The sequence below is a fragment of the Balaenoptera physalus genome (assembly GCF_965194825.1).
Source record: "Balaenoptera physalus genome assembly, chromosome: 9".
Classification (NCBI taxonomy): Eukaryota; Metazoa; Chordata; class Mammalia; order Artiodactyla; family Balaenopteridae; genus Balaenoptera; species Balaenoptera physalus.
In genome coordinates, this window is record NC_138888.1 from 46,631,255 (window position 1) to 46,645,295 (window position 14,041).

At 38.7% G+C, this 14,041-nt stretch overlaps 1 long non-coding RNA gene across 7 annotated transcripts in view; it reads left to right on the top strand.

Moving 5' to 3' along the window:
- The window catches only part of LOC309667176, a 169,291-nt gene continuing 155,250 nt past the window's right edge, over window positions 1-14,041 (top strand). For 4 of the 7 annotated variants that reach the window (XR_014267581.1, XR_014267582.1, XR_014267583.1 and 1 more), the window contains exons 1-2: window positions 356-555; window positions 3,300-3,392. This is a non-coding gene — a long non-coding RNA (uncharacterized lncRNA). Of the gene's footprint in view, window positions 179-355; window positions 556-3,299; window positions 3,393-8,661; window positions 8,846-14,041 lie in introns of those variants that run through there. The other 3 variants (XR_014267579.1, XR_014267580.1, XR_014267578.1) reach the window with 3 other exon arrangements.

Below are 14,041 nucleotides of genomic sequence, written 5' to 3' on the forward strand. Positions count from 1 at the left end.
GCCGACGGGGGGTGGGCAGGGAGGTGGTGGAAGGGAAAGAGACGCAGAGCGAGAGACAGGGAGACAGACAGCGAAGCAGATGGCCGCGCGAGGGGGCGGAGTCCCGGCGGGGCGTGGACGTCGCGAGCTCGACGGAGCCAATCAATTCCCTCAGCTGCTCCGGGGCTAGAAAACAAGGGTAAACACATAGATTCACTACCCACGAGCGGTCCCTAGTTTAGGGTAGTCAAGTTGGTTTTCTTTCGATAAGAGAGCGCATTTTTAGCGTCGGTTGGAAAGCCGACAGTCCCCAGTAACTGGCAGGGGGAGGCGGTTTGCGGGGCTCTGCCGGGGGGTGGGAGCGGGGGCGGGGGGCTCTGGGTCAACCTCTCCTCAAACTCTCCCGGCGTCGGGCCAGCAGGGGGGAAGCCGAGAATGCGCGAGGCGGGTGAAGGCGGAGGGTGGGTGAGGAAGGAAGGGGCTGGGAAATGGGAAAAGGTCACTCTGCCTCGGAAACTACATAACGACTGGGAAGGACCTCCAAACAAGACTGGAACGAGTAGGAAGTTGTACAGTGTAAGTACATAGTTCCTCAGGAGTTCGGTGTTCTTACACCCCGAGCTAAAGGTTTCAAATCAAGTTCTAAGTATATAAATATGATTATATATATATATATATATATATGACTAAAGAACCCAAGTGGTCACAGTGAAAATGTAAAACTGGTAAATGCCTGTAACCAACTCACCAGGAGGAAACAGTCATTTATTCTCTTTTCACCACGCACAAGGGTATTTCTAAGAGGATGACAATCTGTATATGGTTTTCTCTAGAAAAAGAACGATTTCTTTAGGATACCTCAAAGTTATTTTTTCCTTAAAATGTTAGCAGTAGAAGGGAATTTTTAGATAGTTCCACAAATTCCTTGAGGGCCTGCTGTATCTCTCAAGGCCTTGTTTTCCCATCAGTGAACAAGAGAGATGCAACGCAATCTTTGGCCTCCAGGAGCTTACTTTCTTTTTCTGGCCGCGTGGCTTGCAGGATCTTAGTTCCCCAACCAGGGATTGAACCAGTGCTCCCTGTAGTGGAAGCCTGGAGCCCTAACCACCGGACCGCCAAGGAATTCCCTAGGAGCTTGCATTTTAGTAGATTGCTTTAGGTGAATTGGATTATCTAGTTTCATCTAGTCTCTTACCAGAGGAAGAAACAGCCCCGGGGAAGTTGCCAGATTTTGTCAGTTGGTAGAGCCAGGAATAGAGGCTCACCCCCTTGATGATTCCACATCTCCAGCTTCTTCCACTGCTCCTGGTGCTGACTAACCTTCCCTTGATGGCACAGATTCATTGGATAGGTTGGTTATTCATAACTAAATTATTTCTTCGGCTCCTGCTAAGTACTAGGAAGGGGCTAGACATCAGTTGACACCAGGGAAGAGGATGAACACGTCTGTCCTCTCATGTAACTTCCACTTCACATTATTATCTCTTAAAACTTCTTAGAATATGAAGAAAGAGAACAAAGGATGGGATTAACTGTGTGCTTAGAAGAAAGCAAACAAACAAACAAAAATAACAAAGATGCGGGCCACTTTCTAGATTCCAAATTAAATATGCCTTTTTCATTTGGAAGCATTCATTCAACATTCATTCATTCACAAAGTACAAGATCGCACTGTGTTAATGGTGTGGTGCTCCATTTTTCATCTTAGGTTTTATATTACCTGAACTTTAATTCCACAGAAATTGATTAGTGTGGAATACAGTGTGGAGCAAAGCAGGTACAGCCCGTCATTCATTCAACAGGTATTTATTGAGTTCCTATCATGTGCTAGGTATGTGGAACATATCAGTGAACAAAAGAGACAAGAAGTCTTTATGGAGCTTACATTCTAGAGTAGGGAGAAAACAAACTTTAATAAATGTAAGTAAGCAGATTATATGGAATACTAGTAGTACGTAAGTGTTGGGGTGGGAGCAAAGTAAGGGGGATATGAGTGCAGGGTTGAAATTCTATATAGGAGGTCAGGGAAGGCCTCATTGAGAAGATAAACTTTGAGCAGATTTGAGGAGGTGAGGGAATTGATAAGGTGCACCTAACCTAGCAAGAGAAGGAGAAATCAGAGTTGAACAAAAAGATCACAAATAGATAAGTCATTATAAATAATCATATGTGTTCTGAAGGGAAATGTAGGGTGCTATAAGATAGTCTAATTTAGTTAAGAGGGTTTCAGAGGGCCTTTTAAAGGAGTGACATTTTAAGAGGAAACCTAAAGGATAAGTAGGCATTAGCCAGGTGAAGTGGTGGAAAATTGTGTTCAGTTGGAGGAAAGCCCCTGAGGAGGGAAGAGTTCAAATGGGTTTGGGGGGAACGTCAAGAGATTGGTTTGGCCATATTTTTGGGTGCCTATAAAATGTTCTAGTGGAAAAGTTAAATGTGCAGATGTAGGAGTCTGGAGCTCAAAGACTGGTTTGGAATGCAAATATAGATATGTGATCATTCCAGATGTAAATATTTTCTGAAGCCAAGTCATGAAAGTATACAAAGAGAGTGCAGAAATACCTAAATACCTAAATAACTCTAAATACCTTCTGCCTTAAGAGGCTAGGTAGATATTTGTCAATTATACCTTAATAAAGCATAACATAACATAAAGTAATAAAGTAAAATAAAAATCAATGAATAGAAAAAAAGAGAGAGGTTGGGTAGAAAAGGAGGCTAGCTGGCAAAGAAGACTGAGAAGGAACCTCCAAGGAGGAGACAGAAAACCAGGACATTGTGGTGTCTGGAAAATCAGTGAAGACAGTGTCTCAAGGAGGAGTGGTTAGTTTTGTCAAATGCTGTTGAGAAGTCAAAGACTGAAAAGTTTCCATTGGCTGTTGCTGGTTACAGAACAGCATTCTGTATACAGAATACAGAAGAAGTTACTAGTTATGGGCTCCAGAGAAGTTTTTATCCTATGTTGAAAGTGGAATCCAGATTTAGTGTGTTAAAGAGTAAATGGGAGGTGAAGAAGATGACAGCATAAATAGTTCCTTCTTTATGAAGCTTGGCTGGGTAGAGGGTGTAGAGAGACAGGGCAGTAGCTGGAAAGGGATGGTATAATGTTTTTTGTTTGGGTTTGTGTTGTCGTGGATGGAAGATATTAGAGCAAAGTTAACTACTCTGGAAATTAATCCAGTAGAAAGGAAAATGTTACAGATACAAGAGAGAAAAGGAATAGTGAATGCAATGAGGTCCCTACGAATGCAGGAGGGAATGGAGATGTAGGGCACATGCTGAGATACTGACTTTTGAAAGACTCTACTCCTTTCCTGTAACAGGGGAAGAAGAGGATGGTCAAGATTGACTGGCTGGAAGATGAGAGAGCTCCCTCCTGATGGTTTCTACTTGCCTTTGAAATTCATCAGCTAAGGGTAAGGAAGAGAAGTCAGGGTGTGATTATATTATAGAAGGTATGGAATAATAATTGGGAAGCATAGGATTGAGACTTTTGGGCATAGTAAGATTTTAGAGCAATAATGAGTACCCATTTGAGGTTGATAAATCCAATGATGCTTAGTCAGTGTATCAAAGTTTCTCTCTCAAACTCTTAAGTGAAAAATAGTATCTATTACAATCCTCTTTAAGATTACCAGCTATTCACTTTCCCAGCCTATACCCAGTTTTTAAAAATTGAAGTATAGTTGATTTACAGTGTTGTGTTACTTACTGCTGTACAGAAAAGTGACTCAGTTATACATATATATGCACTTTTTCATATTCTTTTCCATTATGGTTTATCGCAGGATATTGAATATAGTTTACTGTGCTATACAACATGACCTTGTTTATCCATTCTGTATATACCAGTTTGCATCTGCTAATCCCAAACTCCCAGTCCAACCCTCACCAATCCCCCACCCCCTTGGCAACCACCAGTCTATTCTCTATGTCCCTGATTCTGTTTCATAGATAGGTTCATTTGTGTCATATTTTAAGATGCCACATATAAGTGATATCATATGGTATTTGTCTTTCCTTTTTTTTTTAAATTTATTTATTTTTGGCTGTGTTGGGTCTTCGTTGCTGCACGCAGGCTTTCTCTAGTTGCGGTGAGCGGGGGGCTACTCTTCATTGCAGTGCACGGGCTTCTCATTGCGGTGGCTTCTCTTGTTGCGAAGCTCAAGAGATGGGCTCTAGGCGCACGGGCTTCGGTAGTTGTGGCACGCAGGCTCAGTAGTTGTGGCACACAGGCTTAGTTACTCCTTGGCATGTGGGATCTTCCCGGACCAGAGATCGAACCCATGTCTCCTGCATTGGCAGGCGGATTCTTAGCCACTGCGCCACTAAGGAAGTCCCTGTCTTTCTCTTTCTGACTTACTTCACTTAGTATGATAATCTCTAGTTGCATCCATATTGTTGCAAATGGCATTATTTTGTTCTTTTTTATGGTTGAGTAGTATTCCGTCGTATAAACGTACCACATCTTCTTTATCCATTCATCTGTTGATGGACATTTAGGTTGTTTCCAGCTCTTGGCTATTATGAATAGTGCTGCTATCCAATTTGTATTATGCCTATACAGTCAATATCTGCACAAAAATATAGATTAAACTAGTTCTGCTTTTATAAAACTCCATTTCAGTTAATCCTGTATGATTTTGTACAGATACGTATAAACAGAATGGAAAAGGGAAGAGAACCTACTGGGTGCTAGGCACTGCACCACGTGAGCCTGTGCTAGGCTTGTGTTTCACCCTTACAACAAACCCATGGACTTGAATCATTATCCCCATTTTATAGATTTGGAAATTGATGTTCAGCAAGGTTTGGAAAGTTCAGCAAGGTTTGGAAAGTTAACCATTGTGTGTTGAGGGCTATCTGATTTTAGGAATCTAATAAAATCTCAAATGGTTGTAATAGCAAAATGGGATCTCATAGTAGGAGCTTTATTAATTTTTTAATTGGTACCATGTACTGAAATTTTAACTTTAAACTTTGCTTTAGTGTTCTTTATTAACTATCCAATAGCACTCAAATAGAAAGATTCTTTCATGGTTAGGAAACATCAGAGTCACTGATTATCTGATCTGAAGGCTCAAGGACTAACACCTAGAATAGGAATGAAGCTTCTGGAATGTTAGATCCCCTCCAGATACTTAGGTGATTACTACAAAACCACTAGAAGCTTGAGTATATTTTTAATTATTGCTCTTCAGGTGTATTGATCGACTTAGCAAGAGTTTTTATATTTGAAAAAATCCCAAAGGGTAAGATACACTCTAGATTAGAGAAAGGCTAAAAAAAAAAAAAGCAGGAAAAACCCCAAAATTTTAAAGAAAACGTTTTCTCCAGAAATTTTGAATCAAAGCTTATCTACAGTAGCATTTTCTAGAATTTGCAGTATTTACCCTCTAAGGGACAGGCTGAAAACTTTCCATATCAGCTTTTGAAAGAGCTGAGTTGGGAGAGGGAGATAATTCCCTTCCCATCTTTGTTTCCAGAGGTAACAGGCAAGTAAATAAAGAAAAACAATCAAAGTTTACATTAAAAGGATATGGTTCCTAGTCTTATAGAGTTATCTAACTAGTCAGCCAGAAATGAGAGTAGAAAATTCAATGGAAAAAAAGTTGAATTTTCAGTGTGACATCATAGGAACCATGCAAAGGTTAGTTTTTCATTGTTATTTCAAAGTCATGGGGCTTCCCTGGTGGTGCAGTGGTTGAGAATCCACCTGCCAATGCAGGGGACACAGGTTCGATTCCTGGTCTGGGGAGATCCCACATGCTGTGGAGCAGCTAAGCCTGTGCACCGCAACTACTGAGCCTGTGCTCTAGAGCCTGTGCGCCACAACTACTGAGCCCGCGTGCCGCAACTACTGAAGCCTGTGTGCCTAGAGCCCGTGCTCCACAGAGAAGCCACCGCGATAAGCCTGCGCATCACAACGAAGAGTAGCCCCCACTCGCCACAACTAGAGAAAGCCCACGTGCAGCAACGAAGACCAAACACAGCCAAAAATAAATAAATTTATAAAAAAATAAAAATAAAAATAAAGTCATAAATACTTTCTGATATTAAAAAGTAGATTAAATCCCTGAGATACTTGAACTATTCTATGGCTCAAGAAATTAAAGCATAAAATCATATCAAACATTTTTCTTTATTCCAAATGATAATGGAGTTTTTAAAAAAGGATAGGTTAACCTTTAGAAATCACTTGTTGCAACCAATAAATTGACAAGTTTTTTTTAAGCTGCTGCTAAACCAGCCTTCATTAAGGCCCCCTCCAGTCTGATGGACATTTCAGTGCCTTTAGCGCTCTGTTAGGCTTTCTGATGGGATGATTGGGAAGGATGATGACATTCATTTGTTAAACGATATTTATTAAGCGCCTACTTTATACCAAGCACTGGGTGATAGTGCTTTGCCTACGATAGCTCACTGAATCTGCAGAGTAATTTTATAAGGTAGAAACCATTGCTTCCTATGTCTTCACAAATCAAGTCCTGCAGAGGTTATGTAACATGCTCAATTTTTTGCTGCTTTTAAGTGGTCCGGGCTGGGTTGGGTTCTGAATCCAGCTCTTGGTGGTTCCAAAGCTTGTGGCACTGTTTCCCTGGATACCATGCTGTCTTAGAGTAAGAATTTTATGGGCTGTTTCCAGTTCTCCTGGAGGTTACAAAAATGCCCAAGAGACACTAAAAATTAACCAAAAGGCATTCAACTTCATTTATGCATTGTGAGAGAAGTATTTAGGGCCACGTCTATAAAATGAGAATTAGCATTCAGAAAATCACACACACACACACACACACACACACACACACACACACACACACACACACACTCAAAATCTGACAGATCAGATTCTTGAACCTGGAAACATCCTTAGTAACTTTATCCAGAATATAGTTATTGCAAATCAGATATTGGTGTAATTAAATAAAAACATGGTTAAGTTGCGCTCAGATCTCACCTCTATCTTTTCTGGAGGCAGAAGTGTGAGTCTGGCTGAGGGCAGAGTGAAGCCATTGGAATGTAGGTAAAATAGAGTGTAGAACTAAGAGGAAGTTACAGTTGGGAAGGAAATCAAGATATGAGATGGGAGGTGAGATCGGAGATGAGAAGGTGCAGGACCACTGTAGGAAGACTGTAAGTATTCCTGGAAAGAAAGAAAATCACAGCAGAGAATGTAGGGGTGATGCCAATGGGGCATTCTTCCATTAAGTCTGCAGTTGGAATTTGATTTACATTGTGGTTGTAGGTTTTAAAATTTAAAGCAATTTTACATATGTTTCATTTAATACCCACAGTAAATTAAGGCATCAATTAAGTTAATTCCCAATTATAAGAGAGTTAAGTAATTTCCTTGAGGTCCTAACTATAGGTGCTCAGACCAGCCAGTGTCTTGTGGTCGGCTGGGACAAACAGGGACTTTCTCACTGCCCCATCCTGCTGTCTCTGCCCTTGTGTAGCATTTTTCCACTCCCATTCCACCTTGATACTTAATAAAATGATAGTCATGCTGTGTTTCTAATTGATTTCGAGTTTTGTTCTCATTGCTTCAAATACTACTTCTATGCCAGTGACATTAAAATCAGAAATACCTGTCCTAACTGCCACCCCAAATTCCAGATCTGTATTTTCTGCTGTCTCCTTACTGATCTGGGCATTGCTGTGTGTATATTTCTCACCACTCCCTCCACTCCCTCAAACTCAGGTTATCATTTTCCCACCCAAACCAGCATCACATTCTGAAAGGATTTCTTTAGCTTTCTTGGAGACATTTTTGACTCATTTTTCTCCCTCACTTTCCAGGCTAAGAATAGAACCAGATATAAGACCTCCTTTAGGATTCAGTGGACACTCTACACAGTATATACATATATTAAATCCTTACATTGTACACAAACTAATACAATGTTCATATGCCAATTACATCAATTAAAAAAAAAAGACACACACAAAAAAAGAATTAAAAACTAAAACAAACTAACAAACTAAAACAAAGCCTGAAGCTTTTGCCTGTTTGGTCAGCTCATAAACTTTTCTTTCCATCTCCACATCTTTCTTTCACATCTTGGTCACATTTTTCCTTATGTTACCTTTTCTCTCTTTAAAATTACCATTTGTTAGACTTTACAAAATATAAAAATAATTCAGTAGCAAGGAAAGTTCTGGAATTCTCATTGTATGATTTATTACAGCTCAGAACACCCCATGGATCATCTTTGTCAAATTATGTTGATTTTTTCCTTTCAAACATCTTTGGTATTTTCTCAACCAGTGCTAAAATTGAAATCAAGGTTTTCGATGTGTTCTGCCCGAATTACCTCCTAGGTAGTTTCTCCCCTCTCTAGGGCATTCTATGCCACAAATATTTCCCCTCTAACTCCCTTGGTCAAAAACTGACTTTCAGTTGCCTGGGATCTAACCCTCCTTTCCTGACTTCCAAAATACTTTATAATCTGTCCCCATAATCTCCAGGCAGAGGAGTAGTTTGGGTCATTGAGGGACAATTTATTAAACTCTTCCCTGTAATTGTTTCATCCACCTCCTGGCAAAGAACTAGTAATTACGAGTTGTTAGTATAGCCCCATTAAATATTCTTTATAGAGAGAAGGTTGAAGAACTTCTTCTTCAAGGTATTTCATGATTTAAAACAACTTAGTAAGTCAGTTCTCCACCGGCTTCTCTTCTTAGGGGTGAAAAAGGAGCAGATTTCAAGGAGATGGTGAACTGATCTCCCTTTTTGTCGAAGAGAGAGTCCTGACTTTGAACTTCTCATGTCCTTTTCCAGTCTCGTATGTTTGACCCAACCACAAGAACCATTGCACCAGAAGGGGCAAAAACCCCCTAAGAGGGAGAGAAGAGAAAACAGCAACCGGTAAATCATAGACATTTCCTCCTGATTATGTAGACAAGACCAGTTTTTCCTTCCTGATGAAAATACTTTTTCATGTCCATAACATTTCATTTTCTCACACTAACACTTAATTTCCTTGGCTGGATCTCCTGTCTTTTTCTTCCCCCACCATACTTTAAATGTCCTAACTACTTTTAGTGAATTTAAACTACACAGTGTCTGTTAATTGACTAAAGCAGGTAATATTTCCCCCGTATTTGTTTTATATTCTTTTCACTAAATGGCAAAAACTATCTGCAACTTTTGAATTTACAAAATCCATGTTATTATAATTGTGGTTTCTTGAGAGTATCCCATAATAAGCAAGAAAGAATTGTTATATTTTAGATTTTAGACTTCATCACTACTTTTTTGAAAAGAATTTGATTTTCACTTGATTCATTCAATTTAATGGTAGAAAACAGTAAAACATTATTTGACACCAGATAGGCAAACATCTACTTATGTTGTTATGTCCATATCTTTCAACTTAATTCTTTTTTAAGTCCTTAATGAGTCTTCGGATGATTTCATAAAATATATTAAGATGCAGTTTATGTCACTGTTTGAATATATATATTACATTATATATTATTTATATTTATATTATATATATTATATATCACATATGATTATTATAGTGTAGTATGCATGGGGTACAATAGGAAGTTGAGAACATTGATTTTCATTGTCATTGTATCAGCACTCATAGGAACAAGCAACTATCCTTTGAAATGATCACTTTGTCAGAACACCCATCACACAAGTGCCAATCTTCAAATCAGTTTGGGGAACATTCCTCTTTGGGTCAGGCCTCACAAGCCACACAAGAAACTCTGCCTTAATATTTTATAACTGTGTTTTATGATGATAATTTTTATTACTCTAAACTATATACCACTTTGATCACTGACTTTAATAATACTAACACCTTCTAGGTACATGAAAAAGTGTTCAGTTAACTTTCAAAATATAATTTTATTCACTGTGCTTTTGGCTGTCTTTAAAATTAATACTTGTCTTTAGAGAGTGTGCCACTCTTGGGGGTGAAGCAGCCGTGGTGTAGTGGGACTGCGGTGTTTGAGGCTATAGGTTCAATTTCAGGTTCAAACACTTGGTAGCTATGTTGTGACCTTAGACAGTTGACTGAGGTTCTCTGAGCCCTTTGCAAGATATGGATAAAAATTCATATCTTAAAGAGTTTTTAGGGTAATGTATTATTGTTGGTTTAAGATGTACTCTGTAAGAGGTTTTCTGTTGAGATTTGAATGAAAATAGGCAGGAGATAAGAGAAATGTTTTGAGATAATACATGTAATAGCCTGGGACCCAGCACTTAGTAAGTCCTGGATAAATGCGGGGATTCTTTTTCTTCTTGGAATAAGGGGGAATCAGGGAAAACCTCAGAAGAGATTTTGAAGTAAAAGGGAAATAAGCAAACATATATCAGCAGAGCTGTTACTAAGTACTCGTTTAAGTAAGGATTTGCAGTGAACCCATATCTTGACTTCTCTCTTGGGCAGAATTCCTGAAGGAATTCTGAGAGAAGCTGACTAGAGACTAGAGAAGGTGCTAGAAGGCAGTAGAATTGGTAGTTGTCTTTTTCTTCCAGTAAGCCAGCTGCTCTCATGAGGGAGGTGGGATTATACTTCTTAATTAATGTTAATTTTAATTGATGTTTAGACTTTTACATGATTAAGCAAATGCTATATCTCCACATTTTGCTTTTCTTATAACTGTCTTTTCTCAATCTGTGCTTTTCCTGAAATATGCTACCAACCAGAGCTGTTTAATATAAGTCGGCGTTTTGCCCTCCTTCCTTGGACATCTCTTCATCTGAGGCTTAGCCAGCAGAGGGGTGTCAGAATAAACCACAATTTGAAAAATTTGCAATAGATTATTTTTAATCCCACCCTTCTCATAGAAAAAGTCCAGATAGAGTAATGAGTATCTTCAGGTTCTCTCTTTTTTTTTTTCCTAAGTGCTAATTAGAAATCTTGTTAGCAGCAATCTATTAATAATTTATTCATGCCCTGAATTTCTTTGGGCAGTATTTTGTTATCCATATACAAATTTTATGTTTGCAGTTTTTGCTTTTTCCTCCAATTTTGAAAAAAATATTATAAAGAGGATCATAATTTATAACAATTATGATCCTCACAATGATTATCATCATGATGATGATTACAAAATGTGAAACACGCGTACACCAGGAGGCAGGAAGCATCATTCATTCTGCCTGGTGTAGCAGTTAAGAGTTCTACGATCAGATAAACTTAGTTTTGGGTCTAGGCTCTGTGAAGCAAGCACTGGTACCATTTCAATGACGGGAAAGATACCAAGGTTTGGAAAGGTGAAGCGATTTTGCTTAGATCACACTGAAAATAAGCAGCAAAAGTACTCTCAAGGGCCTGGAAATTGCGTTTAAAAGTGCCCTTTCCCTTACAGAGCAAGAACCTTAGAACCTCATGGACGATTGGACATCACATTCAAACTGTGTTCTTGCTATGCAGCGCCACCAGTATCATGTGATTCAGGGTTGATGTCTAGCCCAAATTTAAATGTACTTTCATGTTGAATAATGAATCTGACTGAAGGAAATGTAGCATAATCTCATAAGTCTCTGAATCATAAGAAATTGGAGCAATAGACTCTTATAAGGTTAAAATTTCTCAAATTGGAGTAATACTTACATTGCTAGAATTTTGGGATTTATTTATTTATTTATTTTTGGCTGTGCCGCACGGCATGTGGGATCTTCGTTCCCTGACCAGGGATTGAACCTGCGCCCACTGCATTGGAAGCGCAGAGTCTTGACCACTGGACCGCCAGGGAAGTCTCTGGGATTTATTTTTAAACTAATATTTCTTTAAAGGCCTCACGTAAGTGAAACCTCAGCAAAATTTCTTAAATATTAATCTCAAACTTCACCTACAAAATAAAGCTATAAAATGTCATCACATTCATAAAATTGAAAAACATTATAATTAAGCTTAGCATTTGTCTTTTATTTATTATGGTTGCAAAAGCATAGTAGTAGTTTTAGCAATTATCAGTACAGCATGACTCTATCATCAAGTGCTTTGACACTAGGATAAATCTGCAAATATCAATAAATAAAAGTGATACTAGAGTTCTCTTATCAAAAACTTAAATGGAAGTAAATGGGTAGATTCTGGCTTAGTGATGCATCCTAACAATTTCTACAGGTGGATAGTTAGGAGGAAGCCTGATGCATTGTATCCCTTGATTATACAAAAGTCTCCAGCAGTTTCTCTAGAATAAGTAGGTATGTATTGATAATTCCATATCACAAGGAGAAGAACTCTGAAAGATTTAACTACTCTGTATCATTTTTCTATATTTTTAAGCACAGGACCTTAAGTAAAATGCAGTTATGCCTGTTAGATTAGATCAAATGTAACAATAAAAATTTGAAATGTGTAGTGTAGTCAGCCCATTTAAATGTTGATCCAGTCAAATATAGATTTAGTAGATGATAAAAATCTGGCTTGTTCTAAATACAGAAAGGGTAGGAAAGGCACTGACTGAAAGGATCAAAGATGAGGGGATCCAGGTTACCCAGAATGGAGGCCAGTTGAAGTAAAGATCACAAAATAAAGAAAATATGGTTTGTTCTGGCTCAGGAGGTGCCTGAATTTGCAGTGCTCGTGGAGATACTCATCAAATACTGGAGAGGGTCTGGATGTCTTCTTGAAGCCGTATGTGAGGATGAGGATTCTGACATCCTTGTTTTCAGGGGTGGCTCCTACCTTAATAATGAATCAGTTATGAAGCTTCCTTGATACCTGTTATGCAGAAGCCAAGTGGAGTGTCCCACAAGTGAATGATGGGACTTAAAGAAGTATTGTATTTTAGTGAAACTCTTATATCGCTCTACACAGGAGTCTCACAGAATTTTTTGGCTCCGACTTTTGGTGTCTGTGGCTCTTCTCTGGTGAAATCGAGCCTGGGAAGGCATGGTGCAGAAAGTGATCCAGTACATTAAATACTATTTCTGTTCTTTGTTTTGCTGTCTTTCATCCAGGTCCTCTTCACAGGAAATTTATTATTATTATTTTTTTATTTTTTAGGAAATTTGTTATTTTTAAAAAAGAAGTGTTTCATTTTGAAAACGAAAATGTTTATAATAATTACATGTCAGCTTCAATATCTCTACTATTTGTTCCTTGTTCTCATTGCTGCTCACCTGAAACCCTCAAGCTCAATCAGGTAAACCTGCACTCTTTCATGAGGCAGCCACACCTGGAATGAGAGCGCTTGGGATCTGGTATCCAGACAGGAGGTGGAAGTAGCCCTCTCAGGATACCAGTGTCCCAGCTCTTCACAGAGGAATTGATGCTTCTTTGGCTGACCCCTGTCTTCTCTGCCAAAGAACATTTGGAAGAGAGCTTTGCATCATGTAACTTGCCTCGTTGGCAATTTTGTTTCTTTCCTAGCTAAGAAGAAGCAAGGGGTTCATCAAACCAAATTTGAACCTTCAGCTACTCCACTTGAAAAATCATGATGGTTGGTGTAAGAATCAGCAAGGTCTTTGAAGTTCTCTGGCATGCAAGGCAAATTATAACTGACTTCTTAACTGAGATGTATGTTTCCTTTTGAGTTGTTTGGTATCCTGGGCACAGAGTTCCCAGACTTCCATAACCATCACCATGGGTATTTTTATATTACAATTATATATTATGTTTCATCTTTCTCTCACTAGGTATGTTTCATCCTTTATTTGAATAGTTAGGCCAAGAGAATACAAATTTAGTCTTGAGTCGAATAAATTCAAGTTGCACAAAAATTAAGTGATTACTGAGAAAGGAGCATTTCATTACCCTCATACTGGGTTTTTATATCCAGTAGAGCACCAGTAATGGAGTTTCTTGTAATCAAGTATGATAGAAGTTCACTAAGAACCTGAATCTTCTTTAGATATTACCAATTAATAGAAATGAATATTCCATTTAAAGTTATTATAAAATATTGGCTATATTCCCTGTGCTGTACAATACATCCTTGTAGCTTATTTATTTTATACATAGTAGTTTGTACCTCTTAATCCCCCTCCCCCTACCTTCCCCCTCCCCCTTCCCTCTCCCCACTGGTGACCCACCTGTTTGTTCTCTATATCTGTGAGTCTGTTTCTGTTTTGTTATATTCATTCATTTGT